We start from the raw sequence: 12,619 nt of genomic DNA, 5'->3' as shown, positions 1-12,619 counted from the left end.
GTACCTGCCAATGTTCAAAGCACATACATTCTTCACTCTCCTTTATGACCTTCATTCTGATCATGTCTTCCTTTGTCATAAGATCATGTGCTATTGTTTTGCCCCACATGCAGTGCTGTTGCCAGAATTTTGTTCCAACACTGCTCAGGTATTTACTGAAATTAGTTCCAGGTTTCTTCATCTGAATCAGTTGGTTTGAGAGTGTTAGGCTGCTCCACTTCCAATCCAGCTCCCTACTTATATCCTGGGAAAGCAGCGGAGGATGGCCCATGTCCTTGGGCCCTTGCACCCACGTTGGGGGTCTGCAGGGAGCCCACGGCTCCCAGCTTTAGACTGGCTTGGCTTCAGCAGTTGCAGTCATTCTGGGAGTGAGCCAGCATATGAAACATTTCTCTCTCCCCCTCTCCTTCTCTCTGTAGCTCTTTCAAATAAAAATAAAATAAACCTTTAAAAATGTGAGAGATTTAAAAGGGAGGAATGAAAATAGGAATAAACAGATGGATGTGGAATAAAAGGGGCTAGGACTTAAGTTAATCTGTGCTTATTTTAGATATTCTTCCAAACTACAAAGAAAAGTGAAAACTAAATTTAAGGACTGAGACTTTCAAAACAAAGCAATTCTAAAACAAAACAATTCCACCAACAGACAATTTGGCTACAATGTTTATACAGATGGACCTTAAAACATATGCCATTATCAATCAAAATGGCTAGAAGGCATGTCAGACCATAAGGAAGCTTATGTTCTCCATAACAAAGACAATCTCTGATTGACAATTTCAAGAGAAAAACAGCACTGCTCTGGAAAAGAAAAGGCCTACGTCTGTACACTGACCTGCTGCCTATTTGCTAGTAGTCTTAGATTATTCACTCAACCACTCCTGGAGTAATGGGTATTAAATATGTCAGGGGTTGGCCCAGCACAGTAGCCTTGTAGCTAAAGTCCTTACCTTGCACATGCCAGATCCTATATGTGTACCGTTCATGTCCCAGTGGCCCCACTTCCCATCCAATTCCCTGCTTGTGACCTGGGAAAGCAGTCTTTATGGGACTGGCTTGTTTCACTAAACAACAATTTCCAACTGCACCCATTTAGTTGCAAAAGACAAGAGTTCATTCTTTTTTACGTCTTAGTAGTATTCCATGCCGTATATGTAACAACATTATAAGAAAGTATTTTCAAACTGGCAGCAGAACCACTTTCTCTCCAACAACAAATATTGCTTCTGTTTCCCATCTGCTGTCACATGCTTAAACAAGGGTTGGCCAATACAATATGGTTGTGGTAAACATGCAAAACAACAACAACAAAAAAGCATCACAGTAACCGGTATCAGCAATTAAAGTAATACAAAGGCAGGAACAAAATATTTTCAAATGTGCAATGTGGAACAGAAAATGGTATGCCAGGACTGGTGCCGAGGTAAAACAGGTTAAGCCTCTGCCTACGGCTTTAGCATCCCAAATGGCAGCTGGTTTGAGTACTGGTTGCTCTATTTCCAATTCAGTTCCCTGCTAATAGCCTGGGAAAGCAGCAGAAGATGGCTCACATCCTTGAGAAAATCAGAAGAAGCTGCTGGTTCCTGATTTAAAACCAGCTCAGCTCTGTCCACTGCAGCCATTAGCGGAGTAAAGCAGCAAATAAAGATCTCTTTATAATCCTGTCTTTCAAAAACAAATAAATCTTTGGGGGAAAAAAGGCACGCAACATCTTCACAAACGTTCCCATTATTTCACTAATGCTCAAACAAAACATTCTTGCCTATATTTCAGCAATAAAGCACTACCAGTATTTTGTATTACACAGAAAAAGAACCAAACAGTGAAGTATTCTAAAGCAAAGGTCTGAAAATGGCAGCCCACAGGCAAAGCTGACCTGCAGCCTGTTTCTGCAGGGAAAGTTTCACTCACTGAAACACAGCACCCTTATTAGTTCAAGTTGTCCATGGCGACTTTTATACTCAGTTGAAGAGTTATACAACAGAAACCAAAGCCTGGCCCTTTAATTAAAAAACGAGACAATATTCAGGGCAGAGTTGTAAGGCATTGTCAGGAACTTTATTTACCCCTTGCTTCCTGACAGAGAATCTGAGCACGGAAAGGCTGAGAAGCCTGCCCTAGACTGTTACCTATTGCATGGCTCCCTCTTCAGCCTCCATGCAGAGGGAACTGGGCCAGCCCCTGTCAGCCCCACAGAGATATTTTGTTAATATCCTTGACCTTCTACCTTGATGGGAGTAAATAAATTCCTGCAGAAGAATGGAGATTAACTGGTTTTTCAAGCCTCATCCTGAAAGCCAATTCTGACATGAGTTGAAAATAAGAACTGCCTGCAGCCTACGCTAAGTTGTATCCCAGAACAAAGAGCCATTATGCTTACCGGGTATCTAAGATTCAAACCCAACTGTCTGCTCATGTCTGGTAGGATTTTGCGTGTGTGTGTGTGTGTGTGTGTGTGTGTGTGTGAGAGAGAGAGAGAGAGAGAGAGAACGCGCGCGAGAGAGTTTGAGTGTGAGTGAGTGTGCTTGCAGGAGAAATGTGATTCTTGAAGAATACATCAAATACGTCAACTTAGAGAGTTTGGTAACTATTTGCCACATACATTACTTTCATTCGACCTAAACATAGCTAAAGATGAATTTATCAATATTAATCCAATTTTATACATAACGTTAAGGACTGCATATCTTTAATTCAAATTTTTTTTATTAATGTGCAATACCTTACAATTTTATGGAACACAATGCATTACTCCAGGCAATTAGCTTCTCTATTTACTCAGCGTGTGTATGTTTGGAGCTTACTCAATTCTCTCCACTTGTATTTTTTTTATTTATGTATTTGAAAGGCACAGTTACAGAGAGTGAGGGGGTAGGGAGAGAGAGACAGAGAGAAGTTTTACATGCATTAATTCACTCCCCAAATGGCTGCAACAGCTAGAAGCGGAAGTGCGTGCAAGACCCTAGATCAGAAGGACTCTAACCAGTATCCATATCGGATGCTAGCACTGTAGACAGTGGTTTAATCCATAGCACTAATCCATCTCCTCCAGTTTTTATTTTTTTAAGATTTATTTATTTTTATTGGAAAGTTAGATCTACAGGGAGAAGGAGAGAGAGAAGAAGATCTTCCATCCACTGATTCACTCCCCAAGTGGCCGCTGAGCTGATCTGAAACCAGGAGGTGAGCTGATCTGAAGCCAGGAGCCAGGAGCTTCCTCCGGGTCTCCCACACCGGTGCAGGGTCCCAAGGCTTTGGGCCATCCTCAACTGCTTTCATAGGCCATAAACAAGGATCTGGATGGGAAGTGGAGCAGCCAGAATATGAACCAGCACCCATACGGGATCTCAGCACATGCAAGGCAGAGCCTTTAGCCACTAGGCTATGGCACTGGGCCTTCTTCCAGTTCTTTACATACTAATATATATACTATACAAAGGTAAATTTTAGTGAAAAATTTGGTAGCCTAAATTGTTGCTTCCTTAGTAGATGGTGGAATCAGAAACGTTAAAGTGGGTCAAGTGTTTGGCCTAGTTGTTAAGATACCCACATCCCTTATCAGAGAGTCCCTTGGTTCAATAAGCAGCTCCTGACTTCAGATTCCTGACAGGTGGATCCTAGACAGTGGTGATGGCTCTAATGATGGAGTTTCTGCCACCTATGTGGGAGACCTGGAATGAGTTCTTAGCTCTTAGTTTTGGCCAGGGCCAGGGCCAGGGCCAAGGCCAGGCCAGGCCAGGCCCAGGCCCAGTCTAAGCCACTGGGGGTTTTTGGGGAAACATCCTATAGATGGGAGATTTGTATGTGTGTGTCAGTCTCTGACTCCAAAATAAACAAATAAAACTTAAATGCAAACAGTGGGATAAACTGCTACCTGAGACATCAGTCCTGTAAGAGGCCAATTCAATTCCATGCTGCTCCATTTCCTATCCAGAGCCCTACTACTGAGCCTGTACCCACATTAGAGACCTGAGTGGAATTCTAGGCCTCTGGCTTTTGCCCGGCTGTTATGACTATCTGGGATGTAAACCAGGGGATGACAGGTTGGTATCTCTCTTTCCCCTTTCCTTCCTTACCCACACCTCCCTATCACTAAGTCATTTAAATAAATAAACTTTAAAAAAATTTTAAAGCTCTAAAATTATAAATTATAATCTTGACTTATTAGTTTATTTCCAGTGTTTAAATTGTTTTAAGATGGCATATATATGTGTGTGTGTATATATATAGTATATTTAAACACAGACTGTTCAGAAAAATGAGCAGACCTGTCTTAGAATACTAACTCAAACTCTTATCAGGAGAATTTTAACCATTTGTTCACAGATCTTTGTCACAAAGCAGATGTAGACAGCATTGCTATCTCCTAACATGTAAGTGTTTTCTTCTTTCTCTGTCATTGTTTCCATGCTCTGTCACTCTTCTTATCCTTCTTATCCTTTCCCTGTGCAAGCCTGTAGGTAGGTCAGAAGTATCTAATGAATACCCAGTTGCAAACAGTGGGTGCACTAAAGCACAAGGTAAAACTGAAAGAAAATGTACTGGACCCGGGGGTTCTGGCTCTTTGGATACCTTAAGTTGTTGTCCATTTACAATCCTGGGAAAATCATTTAACTTCTTGGGGACCCTGTTAGTCTACAGTAAGAAGCACCTTATAGGGTGATCACAACACACAAATGGGAATACACAAGTTAGAAAGCTTAAAAAACTCAAACTCCATACCAATGCCAGATGGTATTATATCATCATCTGTCAGAGCTAGGCAGGAAACCCAAATCGGCCTCAATAGTCCCAGATGCAGCACTGAGACTAAAGAGCAATTCCCATTATGTACTGTAGTAAGTGACTCAGCTAGCTAGCTTCTTTCTCTTCCTAATTTGGACTACTTACTTTGCTTTCAACACTTTTTTTTTTTTAAAGATTTTCATATAAACGCAAATATATATTAAAGCAGATAAAGCTCTTACCTCATCTCTTTTATAAATGATTTTAAAACTTGAATTATTAATTAAGAACAAATGTGAGCAACACGCCGGGAGACCCGTGGACCTGTGTCTTGCTTCAACAGTGTTTGAACAGAACAGGCCCCGGGACTCTCTTTCACTGACTTCAACCACCTTCCCATCTCTCCTCCAGTTTACAACCTCCGGGACCACCTGTCGGCCATCTCCACCTCCTCCAACACCGTTTTTTGGGGTCATCTCCTTGATCGCTGAACAACCATGACCTCCCAGATTCATCAGAATTATTCCACCGAGGTGGAGGCTGCGGTCAACCACCTGGTCAATCTGCACCTGCGGGCCTCCTACACCTACCTCTCTCTGGGCTACTGTTTCGATCACGATAATGTGGCTCTGGAGGGCATGGGCCACTTCTTCCACAAATTGGCAGATGAAAAGCTTGAGGGCACCGAGCGTCTTTTGAAGATGCAAAACCAAAGTGGCAGCCGCGCCCTGTTCCACGATGTGCAGAAGCCACCTCAAGATGAGTGGGGCAAAACCTAGGATGCCTTGGAAGCCGCCTTGGGTCTGGAGAACCTGAACCAGGCCATTCTGGAACTGCATTGCCTTGGGTTCTGCCCACACAGACCCTCATCTCTGTGACTTCCTGGAGAACCACTTCCTTGACGAAGAGGTGAAACTCCTCAAGATGGGTGACCATCTGACCAACATCCACAGAGTGGCAGCCCCGCCAGGGAGCCCAGGCTGGCCTGGGCGAGTGCCTCTTCGAAAGGCTCACTCTGAAGCACGACTAGGGGCGGCCTAGCCCAGTAGCCACTGGGTTCCCCTGCATCTCTGGTATCCCAATTTGTGCCTAACCATCCCCTCCAGCCACAAAGCAGCTTGTTAACAGCCCCCAGAGCCCTCTCTTAAACAGTGGACCAAATGGAAATAAAAGTTTTTTTGCTGCCCAAAAAAAAAAAAAAAGTACCAGTTTCAAAGTAAAATGACTACAAATGCCTCAAATTTAAATCCCTTGGAATGTCAATGACCAGTAGCTATACAGGTTTTCACTTCAGACTAATCCAGAAACATTTAAACAGGAATACCCTGAACTTCTATAAATTAGGAGTATGTGGCTGTTTGTCTCTCAGGAGTTCTTTTATCTCTGCTAGATGGCAGAGGAACCTTAGTCTCGGCAGTGCTCCATGTCACTTGACCCTTCCTCGTTTCAGCACCCAAGAAAAAGATGATTTTTAGCTCTAGCTGACTCATTTCTACCCAAGATCCTGGAGTAAAGGAAACATGTTCAGGAAGGCAGGAATTCTGAGACCAACTCCTAGACTGAACCAAAATTTAAGGTAAGGAGATGTAAGTTAAATATAAACACTCACCAGTCTGTGGTAAGTGAATGGCTCTCCTTCTGTCCTCAGAAAAAATTTCAGTATATCATCAAATCTACAATTAGAATTCTCAAAGTTTTTATTTTTAAGCCTAAAATTTCAACACTCCTATCACCTTCCCAGGTCTTGCATAATTATTTTTTTGTGTTGGTACATCCTGGAGGCAAACACATCTTGCACACAGTGAGGATTCAATACACATTTACTCAAAGAACAAATTCAGAAGCTTCTTAAGACCTTTCTTTTTTAAAAAAGCATGTAAGAACTAAATATCCTTGAGTTCACTGTAGACCCTAACAAATTCACATATGAAGAAATTCCTTCTGAAGTATTTGGGTTCAGTTGTGTAGTAACCTCTGTGTAGTAGTCCAATGCAAAAGTCAAAAAGAACAAGGCTGGAGAGAGAGCTGTTCTATTTTAGAAAATGCAGATAAATGCAGGTAATTCTCTAATCATAGGCTCCACTGGAAAAAATGGAATATTGTGCTGGTCTAAGAACCAGGGAGAGCAGGGAGCAAAGAATTCTGAATTAAAAACCCGGAGGGTGTCACAAGAATGTCAATAAGAGCCTGGCTGCCTTGATTTGGCCCTGGATCCTGCTGACTCACAGACACACCGTGAACTCTGCCTGCCCTATGCTCAGTGTCTTATCGTTGACTGAAATGTTCCAAAAAGAAAGAAAAAGAGCATGAAAATAAACAAAACTTCCAAGCCAATTAAACCTTAAATCTTCCCTTTCCATGTATACAGCTGTCAGGAATGGAAAATGTAAAGACCACTTCAAAGAGTGTAATATAAGTGAGATGGTTATGCTAATCACATTTGTACACACTTTACACTTTTTAGAGTATCTTCTCATTTTCTCATTTGTTTTTGGCAATGAACACAGAAGACAGGCAGCAGAGACAAAAAAAAAGCATATTACAGTTAGATGTTTTATCCATAGACACTAAGGACCTAGCCAAGGTCACAAAGCAAGTACATGCCACAGCTGAAACTAAAAGCCTATCTTCTAATACAGAGTTCTTTCATCAAATGTTTTCTCTTCCTTTCAACTGGTAACCCAACAGAGAACCTATTGGTTTTCAGAGCCTAGAACATAAATCCACCAAAGCTTTTACCTTTAGTTTTACTGTACTTCCCCTTGAAAACATGCTTGAAACTGTCAAAATGCCATATTCTCATACATTTCAAAAGCAGAAAGCATAAACAAGAAAGCCTAAAGTGTTAAGCATTGTTAAATTACAGTTGTCAGCAAGCAGTAAGACTAGACCACACGGTCACCAACCAACAGGAATATGGAAAGTTCACTGTGTGTAGTGGTGGTGGGGAACGGACAATGATTGCGTGCCTTCGAACAGGTGAGTCACTACTTTTTTCCTCTTTTCACTGTAGTTCAGAAGAAAAACCTTACCCTTGTTGGAGATGCATGCTTAGAGGTACATCAAACTAAATTTCAGTTATCAAGCTAATTTTTACAAGGTACGTCAAAACTAAAGCTGTTGCTACACTGTGATCAAGGTAATAATGCTACTCTAATTAGGAAGCCATCACTCCAAAAAATCAGAATTCCTTTGTTCTAAGGATCATAAATCCGAGCTAGAAAATCTAAAGCAATGATTATTTAAGAACACCATGACCGGGGCCCAGCGGCGTGGCCTAGCGGCTAAGTCCTTGCCTTGGAAGCGCCCGGGATCCCATATGGGCGCCGGTTCTGGTCCCGGTGGCTCCACTTCCCGTCCAGCTCCCTGCTTGTGGCCTGGGAATGCAGTCGAGGACGGCCCAAAGCTTTGGGACCCTGCACTCGCGTGGGAGACCTGGAAGAGGTTCCAGGTTCCCGGCATCGGATCAGCACGCACCGGCCCATTGTGGCTCACTTGGGGAGTGAATCATCGGATGGAGGATCTTCCTCTCTGTCTCTCCTCCTCTCTATATATATCCGCCTTTCCAATAAAAAAATAATAAATCTTTAAAAAAAAAAAAAAAAGAACACCATGACTCCATTAAAAGTACCAACTCATGGTTCAACTCAAGAACCCAAACTTGGGAATTATCTAATATATATCACATAAGATCCTTCAACTCACTTTACTTTAGTGAATTTAAGATTCATGAAAAAAAATTTTTCAAAACCATGAGAGTATTCAGTAACATGTACTTTCATTGCACTTTATCCTAAAAAAAGGCTTTTCATTTTTTAAAATGAAAACTTTAAAAATAATTCAATCTATTTCTTTTCCAGTTTAAATTGTTAAGTACTAACATTCTATGAAAAATCTGGGGAAACTGATTTTCTTTTCTCAAAACTTACTTTGGGATGAGTGCGATGGCACAGTAGGAGGGTAAGCCACTACTCATGACGCCCGCATCCTATGTCAGAGTGCCTGCTCTGACTTGGTCACTGTGCACTTCAGATTCAGATTCAATTTACTTTTAATACACAACCTGGGAGGCAGTAAAAGAGGTGTCCAACTTGCCCTGTAGTAGGAATCTGGAAAACAAACCAGGTGATGGGAGCTCTCCCTCTTGCCCCTCACTATCACTGCTTTGAATAAATAAGACTTAAATTTTTTTTTCTTTTTTTAGTTTTACTTACTTGAAAGAGAAAGAAACAGACACAGAGAGTACTTTGCATTTTCTGGTTCTCTCCCCAAATGTCCACAATGGCTGGGACTGGGCCAAGTCAAAGCCAGAACCTCATCCACTTCTCCCATGTAACAGGGACCCAAGTACTTCAACAATCCTCTACAGCCTCCCTTAGTGCACATTAGTGAAAAATGGCATTAGAAGCAGGGCTGGATGCCAGTTCATATCCCAGGTGCTCCACCTACAATCCAGCTCCCTGCTTGTGGCCTGGAAAATCAAGTGGAGGACAGCCAAAGGCCTTGGGACACTGCACCCACATGGGAGACCTAGAAGAGGCTTTTGGCTTTGGATCATATGAGTTCCAGCCATTGTGGCTATTTGGAGAGTGAATCAGTGGATGGAAGATCTTTCTGTCTCTCCTGCTCTCTGTAAACCTGCCTTTCTACTAAAAATAAATAAACTTAAAAAAAAAAGAAAAAGGCAGAGCTGCAACTCTGTAGGTGTCCCAAGTGGTGTCTTCATCTGTAAGCCAAATGCCCATCCCTATCTTGTTTACCGTATGCCTTTTAGGGGAGGAGCAAGTACAGGAAAAGGGAAGGTGGGAGGAGGGGTTAGTCCCATAAATAAGATGGACACCGCTTCAGATGTTGTGTATTAAAATACACAACAACAAGGCACAAGGCAATGAGTACAGGGAATATATCATTAGACCTCCCTCCTGTTTCTGTATCCCCAAAACAGGGATAATAATCTTCTGTCCTTCCTACAATAGGCAAACACCAAGTAAGAAAATGAGTGTGAAATCACTTCATTAATTATAAGATACTATGCTTCATATAAACACTATATTACATTGCTTACCCACCTTCAAAGAGTAATTTCATGGGCAGCTCACCAGTTAATCACCACAAGGAAACGAATCATGAAATTTAGAATACCTAAAATCAAGTAGACTGGGACAGCATGCTGGTTAATCCTTGGCCTACGGTGCTGGCTTCCCACACAGGCACCAGTTCATGTCTTGGCTGTTCCACTTCCAATCCAGCCCACTGCTCAATGGACTGGGACAGCGGAGGATGAGTCAAGTCCTTAGATCCCTGCACCTATATGGGAGACCCAACTCCAGCCACTGTAGTCATTTGGGGAATGAACGAACTGATGGAAGATCACCTTCTCTGTCTCTCCTCTCTGTGTAACTGTCTTTCAAATTAAAATTTTTTTTTAATTTTAAATGGAAAAGTAAATAGATAAGGTAGTTGGAAATTTACCACTATTTTTCTAGTGAAAAGAAGTGCCTTTGCTTTAGATTAAGGATGATTACAATAAAGCTTAGCCTAGAAACTAATTATAAAGTGCTTTGCCCTAAAATTCTGCTAAACAGTTACAATTCTGGTATTTGTATGTGCTGCTTAGTTACGCATCATGATCATGCAGCTATCAATTACTGGCTAGACAAATGGTGCCCAACTCCTATATATGAATTTTTGCTTGGCTTCATGTAAGATGCTGCCATCTGAAACTTGACAAAGCTAACGCCAGTAAGAGTTAAGGCCAATGCAACTCCGAGAACAAAAGCTAGTCTCTACAGCGAATGAAGACAGGTTATGTGTATATGAAGAGATACATCGATACCTTCCATCCAGTGGCTCACACCCTGAATGTCTGCAACAGTGAGGAATGGATCAAGTGGAATCCAGGAGCCCAGAACTCCATGTGAGTCACCCATGTGGGTAGCAGGGAACCATGCACTGGAGCATTCACCTGCAGCCTTCCACGATGCATTAGTAGGAAGCAGAGTAGCCAGGGTTCAGATTGAAACTTGGATATGGGGTGCAGCTGTCCCAAGCATTTTTTAACCTGCTGTTGCAGTATCACTAATTTTCACATATTATGGAAAACAGAGAAAATGTTAAAAATAGTTTCTTGAATATTTAACCTATGAGCTGATACTGATGGCCTCACTCCCTTCAACTTGTCACAAGAACAGGTACGGTACATGCGTGATATTCAAAATATGTTGGCTAACAGTGAGATCTGTATTTTCTGATGCTTGCCTAAACAGGGAGTAATAAACTCTAGTGCTTTTTAAAAATCAGGTTTATTTACTATTTATTTGAAATGCACATTTAAAGAGAAAATAAGAGTTGAAAGAGACAGAGAAAGGTAACTTCATTAGCTGCTTTACTCCCCAAAGGGCTGCAAGGGTCAGTGTTTGCCCAGGTTGAAGCCAGGAGCCTGGAACTCCATACAAATCTCCCAGGGAGTGGCAGGGACCCAAGCACTTATGCCATCCTCCACTGCCTTCCCAGTTGCAGTAGCAGGGAGCTAGAATAGAAGTGAAGAAGCCAGGCCCAGCACAGTAGCCTAGTGGCTAAAGTCCTTGCTTTGCACATGCCAGGATCACATATGGGTGCCAGTTCATATTCCAGCTGCTCCTCTTCCCTTCCAGCCCCCTGCTTGTGGCCTGGGAAAGTAGTCGAGGATGTCCACAAAATCTTGGGACCCTGTACCCACATGGGAGACCCATAAGAAGCTCCTGGCTTCAGATTAGCTCAGCTCTGGCCATTGCGGCCACTTGGGGAGTGAACCAGCAGATGGAAAATCCTCCTCTCCGACTCTCCTCTCTGTAAAATCTAACTTTCCAATAAAAATAGGCAAATCTTAAAAAAAAAAAAAAAAAAGACAGTGTGAAGAAGCCGGGACTTGAGGGCCTTGCGCAGTAGCCTAGTGGCTAATGTCCCCACCTTGCATGCACTATGATCCCATATGGACACTGGTTCTAATCATGGCGGTCCTGCTTCCCATCCAGCTCTCTGCTGTAGCCTGGGAAAACAGTCCAGGACGACCCAAAGCCTTGGGACCCTGCACCCACGTGAGAGACCCAGAAGCAGCTCCTAGTTCCTGGCTTTGGATCGGCGCACAGCTCTGGCTGTTTTGGCCACTAGGGGAAGTGAATCAATGGACAGAAGATCTTTCTCTCTGTCTCTCCTCCTCTCTGTATATCTAAGTTTCCAATAAAACAAAAATAAATGTTTAAGGGAAAAACAAAAAGAGAAGCCGGGACTTGAATCAGAGCTCAAATGGGTTGTTGGTATCACAAGCAGAGGCTTAAACCACTAAGCCACAGTATCAGTTTCTGTTCTCTAGTTTTCAAACTAAATACAAAAATGAACAATTAGCATTTTAGAATAAAGAGCATGAATTCATGCTAAGATAACACGTGTACACAATCAAAAAGTTCACAAAACTTTTACCTAGTCTTCTACCATGCTCATTTCCAATTCTATCAACTTTACAGGATGGGTCTTTTTTGTTTCTATCTTTGACATGAAGTTTGATCCTTTTGTTCATTCTCCCTTTTGATATTTTTTATCCAACTCCTGGACTCAGCTGTAATCTCTAAGAACTTAAATACCAAATACACATTACTGATTTTAGTATTTCTCCAAAGTTCCAGTCCTGTGTGCATAAATTATCTGCTGGACATCTCCAAGTATAAAACTAAGCAAAATCAAAATTCCACACACCCAAACTCTCTCTTCTTTTCCTAAAAGTGCTCCTTCTAACATTTCTAAGCAACAGTTATTCAGACTTGAAATGGGAGTCGCCCTAGTCATCTGCTTTCTCTTTTGTTCCTCAATTGTAATCAACTGTTAAATTCCGCAGTAATATGTGCAACAGCGTACACCC

The 12,619-nt window shown here is 42.1% G+C and overlaps 1 protein-coding gene and 1 pseudogene across 11 annotated transcripts in view; one reads left to right on the top strand and one right to left on the bottom strand.

Annotated features, from left to right (window-relative positions):
• NFYC (nuclear transcription factor Y subunit gamma) overlaps positions 1-12,619 on the bottom strand; it is a 75,766-nt gene that overhangs the window by 41,401 nt on the left and 21,746 nt on the right. The window contains exon 1 of one of the 11 annotated variants that reach the window (XM_058679504.1): positions 7,164-7,187. The exons of the other annotated variants lie outside the window; for them this stretch is intronic. The gene's annotated coding sequence lies outside the window, so the exon portion shown is untranslated. Of the gene's footprint in view, positions 1-7,163; positions 7,188-12,619 lie in introns of those variants that run through there. 11 annotated transcript variants of the gene reach the window in all.
• Positions 5,037-5,898, top strand: LOC101517175 (ferritin light chain-like; annotated as a pseudogene).

This window comes from Ochotona princeps, chromosome 2 (genome assembly GCF_030435755.1).
Source record: "Ochotona princeps isolate mOchPri1 chromosome 2, mOchPri1.hap1, whole genome shotgun sequence".
NCBI lineage: Eukaryota > Metazoa > Chordata > Mammalia > Lagomorpha > Ochotonidae > Ochotona > Ochotona princeps.
Note: the sequence above shows the minus strand (reverse complement) of the source record. Positions and strands in the feature narration are given on the sequence as shown.